This window comes from Nuphar pumila, chromosome 10 (genome assembly GCF_984573655.1).
Source record: "Nuphar pumila chromosome 10, dmNupPumi1.hap1.1, whole genome shotgun sequence".
In the NCBI taxonomy this organism is placed as follows: domain Eukaryota; kingdom Viridiplantae; phylum Streptophyta; class Magnoliopsida; order Nymphaeales; family Nymphaeaceae; genus Nuphar; species Nuphar pumila.
This window is the reverse complement of record NC_143258.1, coordinates 7887517-7895148: the sequence shown is the minus strand read 5'-3', so window position 1 is coordinate 7895148 and position 7632 is coordinate 7887517.

The following is a 7632-nucleotide window of genomic DNA, read 5'->3' as shown; positions in this document are numbered from 1 at the left end:
TATCCTTAAGATCTAAGGATTGAACCCAACTACAGCAAGTAGAGGATGCATCCAAATTCAGCCTAGTACGGTTCTCCCGGTTGTAATACACTGCCCTACTATGGATAGGGTCAACAGGCCTCTGGGGTATCTAAAATACATGGAATAATCAACCCTCAGAACATCGCGTTGATGCCCTAATAATGCTTTGCCCACGTACCAAGGGTGGAAGAGGTTAAATATCAAAATAATGCATTAGCTCTAGGTTCAGCGATGCTTGAATGTATGAGTGGATGGACATTGTTGTGTCAAGTCCTGCATAACCTTTATGAAGGTGTCATAATCGGTATACCACTAGACCGATAGGGCAAAGACCCATGTTGTATTCGCACGACTAAGCGAAGCTCGAGGAGTTGTCCTTAGATGCGTAGGATACGGAAGTGTCAAGTATAAAGACTTGAGCTAGACATCCCTTCGAGACCCGAAAAAGGTCAATGCTAAGTCATGAAGACTTGAGTGAAAGATTCAAATCACAACCCTGAAGAGGCTGGCACTAAGTCATGATGACTTGAGTGAATGTTCAACTCATAGCCCTGAGGAGGCTCTTGCGATATACGCTAAGTCGTGGATACTTGAGCATCATTATTGCGAATTGTGACCCTGAGCGGTCAACGCATTTACTTTAGTTGATTGGACGCATGATTGCTTGCTTACCAGACCATCAGTGGTTCTGACTCCATTTTATGGAGATTTCAGGTGTTGGGCCTGCGTTGCGATATGTGGAGCAATGCGGCATCGAGTTCCAGGGTTTCTCTAGATAGGGTTGTACCGCTTCCTTTTATTGAATCTATACTATTTTTCAAGCAGTGGTGTTGTAATAAATATGTGGTCTTCTATAAAATGGAACACTTTGGTGGTCAATGAGTTGCTTGGCCACATACCTGTAATATGCCTGGAGATTTCTAAAATTGATGACTCATTATCGTCTGATTCCGCTGCTAAAAGTTTTTCTAAGTTTCGTTGCAAAGAAAAAAAAAAGAGATTCATGAAAATTTTAACTTAACTTTATTTTGGAAATTCAGGACATTACAGAATTGGTATCAAAGCATATGTATAAGAAACTTGGTTCAAGATCCGTCCTATTTGTGGTATTGCACTGTAAGTATAATCTCTTCTTTGAACTTACTAATTTGAGTGCATCTTTGTATAGATGGTAACTCATGACTCACGTAGATACTGTTATCGTTGCAAATTCATACACGATGAGTGAATATGCCCGTATGAGGTCCAAGACTGCTTGTACTGTGGCAAAGATGGGCATTCTGCCAACGAATGCCAAATGAGGTATACCGCCGATATGGGTTGGTGGGCATCTAATGGTCTTAAGGATGAGACATCGCACGTCAGTGGACCACATCACTCAAGTATTGGGAGTAGCAGTACCCCCAACAACTTCTTATGGATCACCAAGTCTGAGAGACTTTGATTTGAACTTCCTTGGGGAATTCAATCGCTTACCAAGCTACCACCCGGCATCACATTCATCGAGCTTGTATGATCCGAATGAAAGAGGGGATTCCTTTCATTCACCGATCATGATTTTGAACTCCCTGAGTCATAGTGTTATTATATGGGGGAATGAAGCGGCATTACAAACGTCGAGCCTGAACGGTCAGAGTGAAAGATATAGCTTCTGTGGAAGACAATGATGCTCACTGTGGAAGACAATGATGGTACAGCATTGAGTGACACGTATTAACTTTGGACCTGATAGAGTCTATGATAGCCTCAATCACTTAGGGGTTTTGAGGTCGCGGTTATCCTTAAGATCTAAGGATTGAACCCAACTACAGCAAGTAGAGGATGCATCCAAATTCAGCCTAGTACGGTTCTCCCGGTTGTAATACACTGCCCTACTATGGATAGGGTCAACAGGCCTCTGGGGTATCTAAAATACATGGAATAATCAACCCTCAGAACATCGCGTTGATGCCCTAATAATGCTTTGCCCACGTACCAAGGGTGGAAGAGGTTAAATATCAAAATAATGCATTAGCTCTAGGTTCAGCGATGCTTGAATGTATGAGTGGATGGACATTGTTGTGTCAAGTCCTGCATAACCTTTATGAAGGTGTCATAATCGGTATACCACTAGACCGATAGGGCAAAGACCCATGTTGTATTCGCACGACTAAGCGAAGCTCGAGGAGTTGTCCTTAGATGCGTAGGATACGGAAGTGTCAAGTATAAAGACTTGAGCTAGACATCCCTTCGAGACCCGAAAAAGGTCAATGCTAAGTCATGAAGACTTGAGTGAAAGATTCAAATCACAACCCTGAAGAGGCTGGCACTAAGTCATGATGACTTGAGTGAATGTTCAACTCATAGCCCTGAGGAGGCTCTTGCGATATACGCTAAGTCGTGGATACTTGAGCATCATTATTGCGAATTGTGACCCTGAGCGGTCAACGCATTTACTTTAGTTGATTGGACGCATGATTGCTTGCTTACCAGACCATCAGTGGTTCTGACTCCATTTTATGGAGATTTCAGGTGTTGGGCCTGCGTTGCGATATGTGGAGCAATGCGGCATCGAGTTCCAGGGTTTCTCTAGATAGGGTTGTACCGCTTCCTTTTATTGAATCTATACTATTTTTCAAGCAGTGATGTTGTAATAAATATGTGGTCTTCTATAAAATGGAACACTTTGGTGGTCAATGAGTTGCTTGGCCACATACCTGTAATATGCCTGGAGATTTCTAAAATTGATGACTCATTATCGTCTGATTCCGCTGCTAAAAGTTTTTCTAAGTTTCGTTGCAAAGAAAAAAAAAAGAGATTCATAAAAATTTTAACTTAACTTTATTTTGGAAATTCAGGACATTACAGAATTGGTATCAAAGCATATGTATAAGAAACTTGGTTCAAGATCCGTCCTATTTGTGGTATTGCACTGTAAGTATAATCTCTTCTTTGAACTTACTAATTTGAGTGCATCTTTGTATAGATGGTAACTCATGACTCACGTAGATACTGTTATCGTTGCAAATTCATACACGATGAGTGGATATGCCCGTATGAGGTCCAAGACTGCTTGTACTGTGGCGAAGATGGGCATTCTGCCAACGAATGCCAAATGAGGTATACCGCCGATATGGGTTGGTGGGCATCTAATGGTCTTAAGGATGAGACATCGCACGTCAGTGGACCACATCACTCAAGTATTGGGAGTAGCAGTACCCCCAACAACTTCTTATGGATCACCAAGTCTGAGAGACTTTGATTTGAACTTCCTTGGGGAATTCAATCGCTTACCAAGCTACCACCCGGCATCACATTCATCGAGCTTGTATGATCCGAATGAAAGAGGGGATTCCTTTCATTCACCGATCATGATTTTGAACTCCCCGAGTCATAGTGTTATTATATGGGGGAATGAAGCGGCATTACAAACGTCGAGCCTGAACGGTCAGAGTGAAAGATATAGCTTCTATTATCCTATTATGATCTCGGACTCCTCGAGTCATAATGCTACGGAGTGGGAAAGTGGACCGGCATCACTAATTTATCCATAGGATTTGCTTGAGAGTGCGGAAGTGCCGCCCAAACCAACTCTAGTTGTGCCTAAGCCAAGGCGATGTGGCAACCAATGGGTCTTTATAAGGTCATTTACATCGAGGAAATTCAGTTCTTAGGAAACTAGTTGTGTTTTGGAGTCAATAGACTTATATATATATATAGTTTCACGCCGCCAATGTCTGCCAGTGTGGTATGACGCTTGTATATAATGGTGATGCTTGTATAATGGAATGTATATAAGTAAATAAAGTTTTATTTCTCCATATACATCGAGAAACTAAAACAAGTGCTTGTGTGTGAATAGATAAATGGCTCCTACAACGAGGAGAACCATGTCAAGCGAGGAGTCCTATACGCAGGGGTTTCTGCTAGAGACACTCAACAACCTGGTAATAGTCATCCGTGAAACGAAGCTAGAACCAGTCACACCTCGCAACGAAAACCTTGAAGGAATAACTTATGAGAAGTTTCTCAAGCTTGACCCATCGGTTTTCGTCGGCAGAGCCGATCCAGAGCTTGCAGAAAGCTGGATCGAGGAAATAAAACGTGCATTTCTAGTATTGGGAGTACCAGAAGAGAAAAAGATAAATTTTGGCACGTACAGACTGAAGGACAATGCACGGAAGTGGTGGGATACCACTAAGTTGATTCAGTTCTCATAAATCAAAGTCATCTCATGGACTGAGTTTCAGAGAACTTTCATGGATAACTACTTCCCGTTGCACTCTAGAAACAAAAAGAAGATAAAGTTTCTGGAATTGGAACAGGGTGGTATGAGTCTTACCGACTATACCACCAAATTTCAAAATCTTGAGCGGTATTGCTCCCGGTTATTCGAGACAGACCAGGAAAGGGCTGACAAGTATGTAAATGGTCCACGAGAAGGGTTGTGATCTCGTGTGGTAACAAGCATGCCATCAACTTTTCAAGTTGTGGTGGCGGTAGCTTCGAAAATCCAAAAAGATTGGGTGTGATCTAAAGTGATCGTAGCAAAGAGGCTTGTAGTTAATGGTGGAAACCGTAAGAGAACGTTCCCAAGTGGCCAAGGTTCACAACAACCCTTTCGAAAGATGAAGTTTTAAGATGAGAACAATACTCAATAAGTCGTAAGGCCAAGGCAGAACACGACTCCAAATAGTCAGCAGTCCAACTTCAACTGCCCGAAGTGCCGTGCGAACCACCCTGAGAGACCATGTCCACGTGACATTGGTGGTTGCCTTTATTGTGGAAAAATGGGCCACTTTATAAGGGATTGCACCAAGAAGGTTGCAGATGAACAAATGAGGAATACCGGATCTACCGGACCCTCTCGACAAGCACCCCAATGACTGCCACCTAGAGTAGAGCAAAGGCCTGCTGCGTGTCGTATATATGTTGTAACGACTGAACAAGTCAAAAATGGTGACTGCATTGAAGGCACTGTACCATTAAATAGACATGCAGCTTACGTCTTGTTTGATTGTGGTGCTACTCATACCTTTATCTCTGATAATTTCATCGAACAACTCCACGCTTTGGTGCAACCGGTTGATAAAATGATCGAGGTATACAATCTGTTGGATTCACGCACCAAATGCATCAAGTGTGTGAATAATCTGGATATATAAATAGCAAGGCAACACTTGCCTATTGATGTCATCCTAATTGATATGGTGCAATATGATGTCATTCTGAGAATGAATTGGTTGGCCCAGAACAATGTCAGGATTTTGTGCCACAAGAGCAAAGTGATTCTATCTCAACCGGGATTGCCTAAGGTGGAATACTGGTTATCCAAACTTGTCCCACAAAAATGACGCATATCAGCTCTTAAGATCCAAAAATACCTTAGGAAAGGTTGTGTAGCCTTCCTATTGAGTCTCTCAGTGGAAAGTTCAAACGTTCAGTACCTTGAGAGTTTGGAAGTGGTGCGAGAGTTTCCCAATGTGTTTCTAAGGAATTGTCAGAACTTCCACCACTTTGTGAGGTTGAATTTGGAATTCAATCCTTAAATGAAACAACACCGATATCAAAGTCCCCCTATCGAATGGCGTCAACTGAGCTCAGTGAGCTGAAATGTCAGTTGGAAGAACTGATGGAACAAGGGTTCATCCCCCCAAGTGTATCACCATGAGGAGCCCTGGTGCTATTTGTAAAGAAGAAGGATGGATCCCTTCGGTTATGCATCGATTATCGGATGCTTAACCAGGCAACCATTAAGAACAAGTATCTGTTGCCTCGGATTGAGGATTTATTCGATCAACTCAAAACAGCAAGAGTATTCTCCAAGATCGACCTTAGGTCCGGGTATCATCAACTCAGAGTTAAAGAAGAGGATATACCCAAGACTGCCTTCCGAACGAGATATGACCATTATGAGTTTGTAGTAATGTCGTTCGGACTCACTAATGTGTCAACTGCCTTTATAGATCTAATGAACCATATATTCAGACCATATTTAGACAGTTTTGTCATCGGCTTAATCGATGGCATTCTCGTATATTCAGAGAACAAGGAACAACACATCAAACACTTGAGAATCGTCTTGAAGACCCTTCAGGATAATCAACTTTATGCCAAGTTTTCAAAATGTGAATTTTAGCTAGACAAAGTGATGTTCCTTGGCCATGTAATATCAAAAGATGGTATCGCAGCGTATCCTGCAAAGGTGAAAGTTGTGATAGACTAGAAGCAGCTAGAAAATATCACTGAGGTCTGTAGCTTCCTTCGACTTGTCGGATACTACCGAAAGTTCATACAAGACTTCTCTCGAATTGTCGTACCTATGACAAAATTATTGAAAAAGGGAGTCAAGTTTGAATGGAACGACCAGTGTAAGGAGTGATTCGTTATTGTCAAACAAAAGCTTACAACTGCCCATGTACTTACCTTACTTTCTAGTCAAGGAGGCTTCGTGGCTTATACCGATGCCTCGGGAATGGGTCTGGGTTGCGTGTTAATGCAGCACAGCAAAGTGATCGCTTATGCATCATGGCAATTAAGAATCCATGAGAAAAATTATCTAACCCATGACCTGGAGCTTGCTGTGGTGGTGTTCACACTTAAAATTTGGCGACACTACCTGTATGGAGAGAAGTTTGAGGTCATGTCGAACCATGAGAGCTTGAAATACCTCTTCTCTCAAAAATAGCTCAATATGTGGCAACAAAAATGGCTAGAATTTCTCAAGAACTACGAATTCACGTTTTCCTATCACCCTGAAAAGGCGAATGTTGTAGTGGATGCCCTTAGTCACAAGATTGTTGGCACTCTCGCCAGCCTCGCAGGACAATGAAAGTTGATGGAGAATTTCGTCAACTGAAAGTCATTTTTGGCTGATTCTGGCAGAATTCGATTGTCATCTTTGACAATCCATATCGAAATCCTTGATCAAATTGTAGTTGAACAATCAAGGACCCCCAGTACTTGAAAATAAAAGCTTGTGCTTAAAAAGATGACACTTTCTTCCATTTGAAAGAAGATGGAGGAATATGGATGGAAGAAATGATATGGGTTTCAAATAATTCAGAGCTAAGAGAGGAAGTACTCCAAGAAGCTCATAATAGCAAGTACACTATCCACCCTTGAGGTACCAAATTTTTTTGAGACTTACAAAGGAAGTACTGGTGGAGGGGTATGAAAAGAGATGTGGCTACATTTGTCTCCAAGTATTTGATTTGTCAACAAGTTAAGATCGAACATCAGCGACCTGGCAAAAAAATGCAATCGATCAAAATTCTGGAATGGAAATGGACGGGTATTACAATGGATTTCATCGTAGGATTACCTCGATCCAAGAAACAACATGATTCAATATGGGTGATTGTGGACAGACTCACCAAGTCTGCTCACTTCCTGTCAATCAACATTCGATACTCAACAGAAAGATTGGCAGAGATCTATGTTCGAGAAATCATTAGACTCCATGGAGTGATGATAACAATCATATCTGATTGTGACCTGAAGTTTACCTCTCACTTTTGGGAGCAACTGCAGAGAGCCCTAGGGACAAAACTCAAGTTCAGTACAACATTTTACCCCCAAACCGATGGGCAATCTGAGCGGACCATACAGACTCTTGAGGATATGCTAAGA